This window comes from Centroberyx gerrardi, chromosome 6 (assembly GCF_048128805.1).
Source record: "Centroberyx gerrardi isolate f3 chromosome 6, fCenGer3.hap1.cur.20231027, whole genome shotgun sequence".
Classification (NCBI taxonomy): domain Eukaryota; kingdom Metazoa; phylum Chordata; class Actinopteri; order Beryciformes; family Berycidae; genus Centroberyx; species Centroberyx gerrardi.
The window spans coordinates 10833539-10847048 of NC_136002.1; positions in this window are offsets into that span (position 1 = coordinate 10833539).

Consider the following 13510-nt stretch of genomic DNA (forward strand, 5'->3'; position numbering starts at 1 on the left):
TCAGCACATTAGGTGTGTGAGATTAGGGTGGAGTGGAGAGTGGAATCATGGTTATTATACGGGCTCCCTGTAGCGACGCAGGGCCAAATGAGCCCCTCAACCGCAGCTCAGCTCACTGCAGCGCCGGAGGAGGCCCAATCAAAACATTAGCCAATAAAAACTCAGCCACGGGGGCACATTAAATTCTGATAGCCCTGCATCAAAGGCTTGCTGTCGGCTGCAGCTGGTTTAACCATTAATTAGGAGACGTTATTCAGAGCCAGTGTGGGAGGGCTGCTATTAGAAAATTGAGAAATACTCATCATTTCAACGGTTAATTGACTTTGTTGGAAGGACGCTGGTGTCAAAAGAATTGCAGCAGTTTAAAGTGTGGGAGCGCTTGGGCTCCGGTCCAGATATTGATATTGTCACGGGGAGTTAGCTTTCTTCACTGTAGTTTTGTTAGAGGGATCTGTCAGGAGTTGGCTGACAATGGACTTGATGTGACACTGAGGTCCTCCTCCCAGATGAAAACAGATCGAGTCAATGAGCACTAACAGCAGCAAGACGGTTGGATAGGAGCCAAGCAGCCAATTGGCCATTAAAAAAGAAGACAGCAGTTTCAAAATAAAGGGGATGTGAATGTAACAGAGACATTATTAATTTGTGTACTAGAACTTACACAGCAGTTATAACATAAGCCATTTGACACTTACCCAAGCACAGCTGTCAGATAGAATAAGAGACAAAAAAGTAGAGAGAGTGAGACAGACAGTTACAGAACTAAAGAGAGACAAGTGGAGTGTCAGTCCCATGCTCTGCTCACTGAACTACACAAGGCTGACAGTGAGTGCTTAGAGACAGTGAATACCCTTCTTCCTTTCCCCTTCACTTTCTGTAATTTCCTTGAGAAGAGGCGAGAATCAGACTAACATTCCTCCACCCATAAAAAGAAAAAAACATCTAATGATTTACAGAAAAATAATGTCCATGGTTGCAATTTTCAGAAAGCAATTTTGCCAGTTTGCAAATGAAGGGTTTCATTCCACAACACTGTATATCCATTTTGGGGAAAAAACAGAAACGCGACCTGATGTTCATTGCTCAGCATTATGTAAACATTGATTGCATCCTCCAAAACATAAATGGTTTATCAACACAGGGCTTAAATCTACAATATGTAACTTTTCACCTTGAGTGTTTGCTACTCCTGCTCTCGTTCCCTTCAGTTGGTCAAGTTCACGTCTCAGCACTTGCCACTCATCTTGATGAGCTGTCTACCTTGAAACGGCTGCCAGCCTGAGGCTGAGCTAACTGACATCTGTACGCCACCACAGGCGATGAAGAAACAGATGCCGAATGTAGAGACTCTGCAGTTTAAAAAAGCAATGCCGATGTTCTCCGGTGTTTTGTGTATGGGTCTTGTCTGCCGCACATTCAGGCTCGCTGTATTGTTGTTTTGTACTACTTTCCGCCATTGTGGTTGTTGCTATGGCTTCCCTGTGCTATGGCTACTAGCCTCACTTTGACAGCCACAACCCACCTCACCACTGACCACACCCAGAGCAAACGCTATATGCCCAATAAAGAGCACTGAAAAGCCAATTTCAGGCAAACAGGCAAATTTGGGCATGTAAACAAACACAGATTCACAGACAAATTGATAATGTATAATGTATCCTATCTATTTATTGCTATTTTGAAGCTGCAATAAGCAAAATGTGGCCACTAGAGGGCGACAGAAACTGCAACACATTTGTAAATGACACCCAGCAAAGCCACTACTAACAGCTAAGGCCAAGGCTAACAGCTAAGCTAACCGCTTTGGCAGATCCTCCTGCTGAAGCTTACATTTACAGTAACGAGTGAAGAGGTAGGTAGCAAGTTTACTAAGTTTACTCGCTCGCTTCATCGATTCTGCCATTATGAGAACATTTTCAGGAATGGGAGGGCCGCTTTTAAACAGCGAGGGAGGAGACAAGCTAGTTTTAAAAAAATGATGGAAAGCTACTGAATGGACCGGGAGGAGCTTTGTTCAGGAGCGGAATTTGACGACAAGCTTTAGACAAGAGGTGAAAACAGCAACACAGCTGGCATACTCCACATAGCACATTAGTTTCAGGATTGGCTATAAGGTCTGATATCGTTTATTGCAGGTTTAATGTGAAATAGCTACATATTGCAACTTTAAGACAAATTTTAGCTTCAGTAATATTGGATAGTGTCACCCTCATGACAGAAATCATTTTGTCCAAGCAGCTGTCACACTTTTTAAAAAGGTAGGAATCATGTTCCTCGGGGCATGAAGTCTACACAATGCAGATCACATCAGTACTACGAGTGGGCATGAATTTCAACCATTTGGAGCTGGCATACCAAGCGGAGCAGACTGTTGTGGATAGGGATGGGCATGAGTACTCAAGTACTCGAGTACTCGATTTGGACGTCAGTATTCGTTCAACGGTTCAACGTATAGAGTACTCGCATTTTTTTTCTTTGCTTTGTAAAAAAAACATATATGTATATAATAAATATAAACGTAAATTGACCCTGTTCTATATTAAAAGTTTACATTTTTTGGACGGGACTGCTAGCAAAAATGATAGATCTGTGCACGCATTGTTACAGGATCTAACGTTACAGGCAGAATGGCGACCAGGCATAAGAGTTATGATTGGAAGTATTTCGACAAAATAGACAGAAATGAATGTGCAGTGAGAGCTATGTAACGTTAAACTTGCGTATCATAGAACAACTAGTTCGATGATTAACCATTTGCACATTAAGCACAAGGAGAAAACAGCGGAGACAGATAACAGGCAGTCTCGCATCACCTCATTTGCTAGCAGTGTTAGCACACGCCGTTGTGATGCCACCAGGGCAGAGAAGATTAGCCAGCTCATCGCGAAAATGGTGACTGGAGATATGCTCCCGTTAAGCTTTGTGGAAAGAGAAGGCTTCCGCGAGCTGATGGCGTTTGTTGAGCCGGAGTATAAGCTACCATCGCGGCGAACAACAGCTACGAGAAGATGTATGAGGAAAGCGCGGGGAAATTGAGGGCTGATCTGTAAAGTGCCGACAAGGTAGCCTGGTTGAATTTCAAATTGCACTTGTTTTCCGTTGTTGGCCAATTTACATAAATGTGAAAGCATTAGATAGTAATAGATATTCTTACAGGCCTATAGCCTACGAAATTAACTGTTTAGCGTTAGCCAAACTTTGGTTCCGCTTGTGTGTTTCCAGTCGGACACGGACCCCTACCCGCATTTTCGCTTGGGTGTTAATTTCGGACCGTATTCTCAATTGAACCAATTGAATGCGAGTACTCGAATATTGAAATTACTTAAAATGCCCATCCCTAGTTGTGGAGAATATTACCGTTTCGACTGCATGGAGCAGAGACTGTTAAGTGATGATTCTGTGCCAGGAAAGTGTCTGATCTCTGATGACAGTAATCTCAGGACTGGCGTCATACGCTTACTGCGCAGACACAAACACAAATGCATGCAAACAAGCTTTTCCAAAATAATGCGATGCGTTTGTTTTCTCTCGATCTTATTTGTACTTGACTTTGTCCTTTGTTGCTCTGTAAATCAGCTTGATAAAAGTAATTTATGAATGGATTTAACATTGATTGCAGGCAGAACCCTCAGCGATGGATTATACTTGATAAACTACATGTTCAGTATCATATTGAAACAAAATCACAAATCTCACTTTTGGAAAAAGCAGTAACAGACAATAGATGCAGCATTAACCAACACTGTGCTGTAAATGGGGAAAATAAAGGTAAAAAGTTTGATTTCCCCTAGTAATCTGGCTTTTAACAATTTATCTTCCAAAGCCTACTATAAATAAACAGTGTATTGCACATAAGTAAAACCTTGTCAAATGCCCCCTTCAAGTCCTGCCAGGGAATGTCATGCAAAAATAAATGTGTCACACATAGTCACCAAGGTCTCAAATGAGCTCATCAAGTCACATGGCATTTTCCTGATGATTCTTTCATATTGCAGATGGCTGACAGTGCCTTCACCCATAACAGCTACCCAGTGGGGATATGTGTGGATTAGGAGTGACATTAGCGAGAGCCATGGAGCAGCATTTGTCAGATGGAACATTAGCGTTGCAAATTACAAAACGATGTGATGCCAATGTTGCTTTGTCATCATTCTGATTGCCACCTTGATGGAGAACCAAGGCTGAAGCAATTAACTGTAAGACATTCTCTCATATTGGAGACTAATCTAAAAATTTCTAGTTGAATGGCCTCAAGATGGTCCCAGATGCACTACATATGAGAATTGAAAAAAAAAAAAAAATGTGCGGCCTTTGCTCTTTGATGAATAAACGAAATGGTTGAATGAATCTTAGTGAAAAGCCGTTCTCCATTTCTAATTTAGGAGCGCTTGTCCCTTAGGAGGTCGGTCTGTCTGTGTAATAGCTGAGAATACCCAGAATACAAGGAGCCATCCAATCCTAATTAAAGACTTCTTTACAGCTGAGACCTCCTCACACAAATACATGCACAGACTCACACAGGCAGCCACGCACAGACAGGCACACACACACACACACACACACACACACACACACACACACACACACACACACGGCCAGGGCTGGCTGCCCGGGTGGCACCCATCTATACAGGCCAAGTAGGAGCGTGAAAAAACGAATCAAGTAAAAATACCAATTTGCATCTCCCAAATTTAATATGTTTAATTTGGGGATACAAATTGAATTGAAGTACTGATATCAATTCAGTAAGCAATTCCTCAATTTAGTATTCTTCATTGAGAAGATATTGGAGACATTTCAGCCGACTTAAAAACATCAGATGAACACAGCTCTTATTGGAAAGTGCCACCACCCCAATTTCTTTATCTATTTTGAAACTTTTCTCACTCAGCTTTAAATTATTGCAGTTTTGCAACCAACACATTTCAGCTATGTCATGACTAGCCTTGCGTACCTTTCTGCACACTTCATTTCACCTTGTTTTAACACTGTGCCAGCTCAGGAGAAAATTCTGGCTGGAGCCATTGTCAAATGGGAATAAATTTTAAAAAAAAAGAGTTGGTATGAAAAAAATACAGAGTCATGATTGGTTTCAAGTCTAGACGGTTGATTGGCTTCAGCCAGAATTCTTTGCTGAGCTCAGTTGGATCAGCTTGTGTGTGCACAGTGATTGGTTGAGATATGAGGACCAAGTTGTGGGTATGGTGATGAGCTGAGGGAAAACCAGTTAAAGCTGACCATCCACAAGCTTTAGAGTGGAAGTAGAAATTGCTATTCCTCAGTGAAACATCCTTTGACCATGCTTTGCCTCTCAGACTCCAAAGCTGTCAGTCAGTTTAATAAAACCAGGTAGTAACATATTAAGGGATTCTATGAGGCACTAAATTAATTTTACTGATCATCAGTTTCTCATTTTTCAAAGAAGACTGTTAGTAAATGTCATATCAATGGACTCTGGTTTAATTGAACATTATTCAGCATCTCCTGAGGGCCATTTTGGTCTTGGCACTTTTCCTTTATTAGATGGTGTAGAGTAGAGAGAGAGGAGATGGGGCATGGGGTTTGACATGCAGCCCATGACTTAACCTGCTGAGCCACCAGGAAGTGGCCCTTGAGGGTTCCTGAGGATCATTTTGAAGGAGTTTTATTACCACAAACTTTACTGTATCAATGTATGATAATACTGGAAGGCAATCACATTCTAACCCCAAAAATCAATACCAGAGATTTCACTGCCTGAAGCAAGAACCACAGTCTTCACGCTCAGAGAAATCCCTAACTCTAATCTCTCAGAGCAAACAGGCACTTGCTAGCAAAAAGTACATTCATAAAAAGCACCATTAACCTTTACAACTTAATACAGCATGGAAAAATTGTGGAGCGGAGAAATCATTTTTTTCTGTTGTGCTGAGATTGAGAAACATGGTGAAAACTGAATGGTTGATTCAAGCAAGAGATTGAATTGTTTGCCATTCACACTGACGTCAAAATCCATTCAGGCCACTGCTGAGTGCTTAGGTTTCAGCATCACATGGGCAAACTGAATAGCTGCTATGCAGTCATGAAACGGTTAATAGCGCCATGGTGCTTGTTTTGTGAAAAATGTTTGAAAAGCTGTCATTGTGAGAATAGAAGAATAGTTTTCTTCTTCTACATGACCCCATTGTTTCACGTGGCCTCAGGTGTCTCAAGTATGTTTTTGCCTAACAAAGCCTGTTGGGGATTGGAGGTTTGCTGCTTGACACCTCTGCTTTCACTTGATGGCTTTTTCTTCTCCCTCACACAAGATCAACAACCAAACTAGGAAGTTTGGCGATGTGATCACTTCTTACCACCTCTTTTGTATAGGCCTACTGATATATATATATATATATATATATATAGTTTCCCAGAGTTTTCCTTAAAAAACTTAGAAAACACACATTAACATGCCTCTATGGTATTACTGCAGTTTTAGATAAGCTAACCTTCTTTGGAAACATGTCTGATATTAGTCAAGAGCTAGCGCCTGATTGCATCTGGGAATAACAGGCAAAATATAGATATTGTACGCTGCACTATCAATTCAGTGCCTCTCCAAGGCTAAATCTTTATCTGCTAAAGCTGGAACAAGATATTTCATAATACTGCAAGATACCTTTGAACGAATTGTTTTTGCTTTGGATTTAAGGCTTTCTGATTATGGCTTTTTTGTGATACTTTTCAATCACCAGTTTGTTGGCATGTATTCCATAATTTCATTTTTAGTTGAATCCATGAGTGTTGTCAGCTTGACAATTAGTAAAAAGAAAAGATGCCACCTCTGCAAAAGCTCATTATAATGATTTCCTTCTTCTTTCTGATCCAAGCAGTCGACCCTTTTTTCAAGTTAATCCAGATGGTTAAACAGAGTCGATGTCAGAGATTTAAAAGATTACTATTGAAAACAACTCTGCCAAACTTCCATTGATTTCAGGAGAAATGTGAGCTCCTCTTAATTACAAACAGCGAGTAGCTCTTCCTTTCTTCCTTCAACTAACACCCATCATTTTAGGTTTTTATGGCTATTTTTAATGATATTGGTGATTTTTAGGCTTGATTGTTTTCTCTTTTATCCTTGCTTTGCACCTCTTATATAGCAAGTAGTAAATTTCTGATGGAAAATTGCTCTATAAATAAGGTGAATTATTTTTAGATGAAAAATGTCCTTCAGCTGTGATATAAAAAAAAAGAAATCAGAATTGTCTGCTAGAATAAATATTATCCAGTTAAACGTGTACTGTGTACCGTGTACTGTACATGTAGGCTCACACATGGAATTAGCACAAAGGTATGTGGCCATGAGTGTGATTCATCAGGACAGCCAGCACAGTCCCAACAGGGGGCAAATGTCTTATCTGTCTATCTGAGAGAGCACAGTTATGCAAGTGTCTTGACCTCTTGTCTCTTCAGGGCCCCCACTAAGTTTCAAATTAAGATGTGCGTTACGGCGAGCAATGAATGTGAGAACTCACCTCACCTCTCACACCCATATCCATGTGGACCGACCTTATGTTATGTAATTTCCAGAAGCACTTGGACAATGGGATCACAGTACAGCGTGGAAAAAATAGAAGCTGAGCAAAAAGGGATTTGGGGTAAAGATTATGGACTTGGCAGAGCGTGCGGTGTAGGCTGTCAGATATGCCTTCCAGAAGCTAGGTGCTCATTAGCATATTTCACTTGTCTAAATATAGTCTTAATCCAACGCTGAAGGGCAAACAAACAAATCACAGTGTAGGGGCAAATTACTGATGCTTCGCCCCTGCAGTGTTTCGTTACCGCTACAACATGCACAATCTACATAAAAATCATCTAATCCTGCCTCTGACGCTTGACATACAGTATATGACCCTTTTGGAAACGTTTACTATGCTGCTTGTGACAGAGCACACTGCAAATGACTGCAGGCTGCAGCGATGCCAAGGGAATCTGTTAAAAGGTCACAGGCACAACAACTAGCTTGGCTGGAGGGAGGACATGCAGTGACAAGGAAGCACGTGTTAAAGATGCATAAAGCTTCTGGGACTTCAAGAGTCTTTGGGACTCATCGGCTTAGTTTGCATATAAGAGCCGAAAAAAAGACAAAGGGAGCATCTTCCCTCCGCGGTGCGCTCTCAGCGGCCCGCTACGAACATCATGTGAAGCGGTCCCGTGTACGTATGTGTAGTGCAGTATATGGTTGATGTGATTATAGTATGACTCATAAAGGATGGCTGCCTAATGCATGAAGAGTTACAGTACAAAGCAGTTCACAGATGCATGTAAATGCCAGGACCCAAAGGAGACATTAGCCCTGGTTGAACGCTTCCTCGTTTCAATTCAGTTCCATTCAATTCAACACAACGTAGCGCATCTCCTGTCTATAAATATTTGGTATTTCTCTCACACCCCAAGGAGCCAACAGAAGTTGAAGTGAGGCAGCGTTCATACTGTACTAACGATGTGATTTGGCTCTATGAGTAATCACTGAGCATGTCTTTTAAGCGCCGAGGATTTTCCCACTGGCTACACACTCACTCTGTCAGCTGTTAGAGTATTGTATTTTGTATTACAGAATTTAAGCAAAAGCCTTAACTAGGTGCTGTTGTGGAGCGTGTGGAGTCAATGCAATTGTTTCACAATTTTGTCTATGGCTTGAGGCATGACACAGCAATACACCGTGGACAGCCTGTACTCAATCCGTTCAGCTTGGTAATATACAATGTCCCAGACACTATGATAAAATAACTCATAACACTTGTGGGTATATTCAAGTTCTTTCAAAAAATGTGTAACGATACCATTTTAAATTATATATTGATTTTAATGACGCGGGTGTCGGTGTTGGAATTGCATCCGTGATTGTGTCTGTGTTTGTGTGATTTAGTTGCCCTTAAACAGTTTAGTCGTCCAAACAGTGTTGCATCACAGGTAGGTGAGAACGGCACAGTACTTTTTCCTGTTCTAGTAGTGTTTTGGTGTGTAGGTGGGAGAGGAGCCATCAGGGTTACCCACTCAATGAGCAAGAGAGATGGGTAGAAAGAGAGAGGGAAAGAGAGAGATATGGAAAGATATATATATAGCCAGTACAAACTTAACTCTGCAAAAATGGGCTCCTATGATGAGGTAATTTGGTTTCCTGCAGTTACTCCATACAGACAAACTGGCAAACTGCACAGTATACACATTTTCACAATAAAATATTAGCCTGTGCAGCAGAGGAAATTGCACCTTGAGGCATACATTAGGCCTGCAAGTTTACAGTATACTAGGCCCCTCTAAAAGTACTTCATTACAGTCTAGGCATACTGTTTTACTTTTTACATTATATTATATCCCCTCGATTGAATGCAGAATATAAAACCACTTACCTCATTTAATGATTTCCTCAAATGAATATATAGTTTGTTTTTTCTGCAACTGTACACTGCTCTCTCTAAACACATTGAATAACCCTAAAATTATTTAATTTGTATGCTTTTCACAGAAAATGAAGGCTACACACACTGCTTCATTGACTTAGATGGAAACGTATTGATTCTGCGACTATTAGCTCTTTGGTGCTTCTAAATCAGTCAACCCTCAAACCGCCCAAAGCCATTTATCTGTACTTATTGATATCTGCTTTTCCCATTCTGCTCAACATAGAGAGAAGGTTGCGTCTCTATTGAATGGCAGAGAGTTTCAATGCCGGTATAAACCACACTGCCAGCGCACAGAGCAGGTCTTGCAGAGGTTTGAAACCCAGTTAGAACAAAGTGCTTCTTGATAATAGGCCTCCCAGACAAAGCCAACTGATGCCTTCATTTGGAGCCATTGTGGGGAACTATTGATTTATTTCTGCCATTGATGTGGGATCCCTCACATCTCACAAAGACTCCTCTCGCTTTCTCCTACACATTCAAAGGTTCTCAAGAGGGCTTAAATCCACCATCAGTTCAAATGCATGCATCAATCCCAGCCTATCTTTTCCCACCCTTACCATTTCGATATATAGATAAGAGTCAGAGAAAATCTTTTTTGTCGTAATTGGTTGCAAAATATTCAAGAAAATAGGGAGCATTTACCCGCTTGAACAGTAAAACAAAAAAAAGTGCTCTCAAGATGAAACGGAAAAATCTGGATGGGAGGAGGTTGAAAAAAGGATTAAAAAAAAAAAAAATCAACATATGCTTCTAAAATTGTCAAACTTTCTCTTAATGACGGTGCTCATTTGAATTCCCATGCTCTGAAGATGTCAAAATCATAAAGGAAGGGAGACAGAGTTCTTTCCTCACTAGCCATCTGGATGCCCTTTTCCATTTACTCCCCCTATTCTTATGAGAATCCAAATCTCCAAGACAGAAGGCACTGACAGACAAATTTCGTTTTCTGCCTCATAAACAAAATGAAAAGAAAAGAAAAGAAAACAAAAAAAAATAACCAAACCCCCAACGTAAGCTTTTATTTCCCCAACTCTTTTAACCGCTTGAATCCCAGGCAGGACCTAGCAGCACAGGATCCAGAGTTTGCTGCATTGCTCTCTGCTGCTGCATGATGATGAGTCAGGGGAAGCGTCTACGCTGTTTGCGGATTAAAAACTCCTCTCCACCTTGTCCAAAAAGCTCTGAATTCAATTCATGTTTCACTGCAGTATTAATGTGGAAGTAATGCCACACTACGATGCCAGAAGGTCAGCGCTAATTAATCCAAACTCTCTGCTCTGATGGCTTGTTGTGTCTTACACAAGTCTTGCGGTGACGGAGCCGGCTCGGACGGCACTAAATAACTCACAGCTCCAAAAGTTTCTCAAGTGATGAAATGGGACAAGCAAATTATTTCAACATCTTCCTTATTGAGGATTCTCTGAGGATTGACTATATGGTGTGTACGCTTGAATATTCCCGTGTTCTGAGTGTTGCTGCCTGTGTTTCACAGCAGGTAGGCAGCTCAGCCAGCTCAGTTGGAAGCCGCAGCGCTGAGGCCATAGAAGTTTCCATCAAAGGCTGCCATCGCCCAGACACATCAAAGGGCAGACCTCTGTCTCCTGACTGGGCAAAGTCAAAGGTTTCTCGCTCTGTCTATCTGTCTGGCTATCTGTCTGGGGCATTCAAAGCTTTGGAAGGTGATGCTTTATCAGTCTGTGCACCAGTGCCTTACTCTTGCAGGAGAATTGTGCAACTAGATGCTTCAAAGGGGGAAAGGGGAACCATTAAGGGTAGATTTGAATGATTAATAAGGTGTAATTGTACTGGGGAGTCACAGTCGCTGAAGATGGGGCATTGGGGTTTTGGAAGATGTCTTTCCGTCTTAAAAATATCCAGCATTTTGCATGTTGCTGTGGATGGTGGTGATGGTTTGTGGGAAGGAGAACATCACTAGGCAATCCGTGGAGGAAAAAAAAGCGAGTGGAGCGCTCGTTCACTGTAAAATACTGCCTGGCTGCTTGTTTGTGTCTGTTGTTGTGTCTGTTTGTGTGTACGTGCGTGTTCCCTCTGTGTGGGAGTCAGCCAGTCGGCCAGAGCGAAGTTGAGGGGGGCCGAGAGGGATGGAGCGAGAGGAAGGAGAGAGAGAGAGAGAGTGTGCTGTAGCAGATGCTGAGCAAAATGCCTCCCACTTGCTTTTTTTTCTCTCCGACTTTAATTCTCTTTCTTATCCGGGATGTTCTCTTCCGACTACACAATTGTTAATGGCCTATGTGCTTCCCTCTTCGTCACAAGCATGCATTATTTAAAGGAGAGGGGAAGAGTATTAGCTGTAGCTGTGGAAAAGAACAATAGCGAGTTACTCGGTCGGCATGGAGCCATTCATCAGTCTTAGAAATGTGTGTTTTCTCTGTTCTTTTCCTGTAATAATTTCCTTGCTGTAAAGAGGGCGTTTAACATGGCAAAAGTAAAAATGTATGTGTTTGTGTTTTTTTTTGTGTGTGTGTGTGTGCATGTGTGTTATTGTGTGTGTGTGTGAGAGTGTATCGGTGTGTGTGATGACTGATGATGTTTCTCCCTCACTTTCTCTCTCTCTCACTCTCACACACCCACACCCACGTGCACACACCTGCCTTGGGTACCTATTTCAATGCACCATTCAATACATCCATTATATTCATCATCCTACATTATTCAAATTTGAATCAGGGACTGTCAGCCCGCTGACGGTCTAGCTTCCAAATTTAATAGCTTGGACAAGAATAGCCTTGACAGCAAATTGCTATGATTCAGTGGATTTCTATGGCCACCAAATGAAACACCATGTTCCATTTTCTGACTGGTGTATTTTACTTTGTAGGCACTGAATAAATGCGATTACTCCTGTGACTTCTGCAGTGTTTTCTCCGTTGCTGGTTAATAGCTGTGACGGCCTTCTTAATCAGTCTGCTGGCTGTTTTTGTGTGTGTGTGTGTGTGTGTGTGTGTGTGCGCGCATGTGTAGGGAGGGAGGAGGGGGGTCTGTGTAGCTCCTGAGTGGTTAGCTACTATCCCAGCTCACAACCATGCTAATCCATGGGAAATCATAAGCTATTTAACTGCACAGGCTTGGACAAGCACTGTCATGCTTTGGCATTTAGCACAGGAAGTTTTTGGGTAACTGCTGACGTGTATCCAGAATTAGCTGTCCATTTTTGTCAACCCAAAGTTGAAAAACTAGCTTTTTTTGTTTGTTTGTACAGTGTGAATTCAAATTCAGGCTTGGAAAGGGGGAGACAAAGTTCTTGATGTTATCACCCATATTTATTTCCCTAGCTGCCTGCATGGAGCAGTTGGTGCCTCGAGCTTTAGTGCAAGACAAGATTGTTCCACACTAATTACAAATGGTTGCTTGAGTCTGGTTTTCATGATTTGATGCACAGTTAATCCACTTTTCAGGTAGCATGTGTATAAGTCACAATTGTTTTACCCAGAGCCATACAGTAGGTTAAAGCTGTGGCTTTGTCACGCTTTGCAGTCTCACTCACGCTCACAATCAGTGAGTTGTCTTTACAACAATGGTTTGGTCTAAATTAAGGTACTTTCCAATCCTCAGTTACAAAGTTGCAAATATGCACGTGTGTGTGGGGCCACACACACACACACGCACGCACGCACGCACGCACGCACGCACGCACGCACGATCGCACACACACATGCACACACACACACACGCACACACATGCACACACTCACTCATGCATGCAAGCGCATTATCTAACAGGAACATGTTGTTCTTTTGGCCATATTATGTTTATTCCCATGAGAATACACAGAAAACAGATGACATTCCAGCAATGGAAGATGATCTCTCTCTAATGACAAAGGTATCTTTTTGCAAATGGAATACATAAGATGTATAGCATGTCACAGTGAAAATAAATACATTGATTGGACAAGCATCTGTAAAATGCAATTTAACATTAAATCGGGGAGTGGGAGAGTTGAAGTATCAGAAATCTCATTGTTTTTTATTTCAACGAATGATATTTGGCTATTAACACATTGTCTGATAATATATTGTAGAAATCTCTCATAATTTGCATGCCTAGAAAATACCCTGTATTT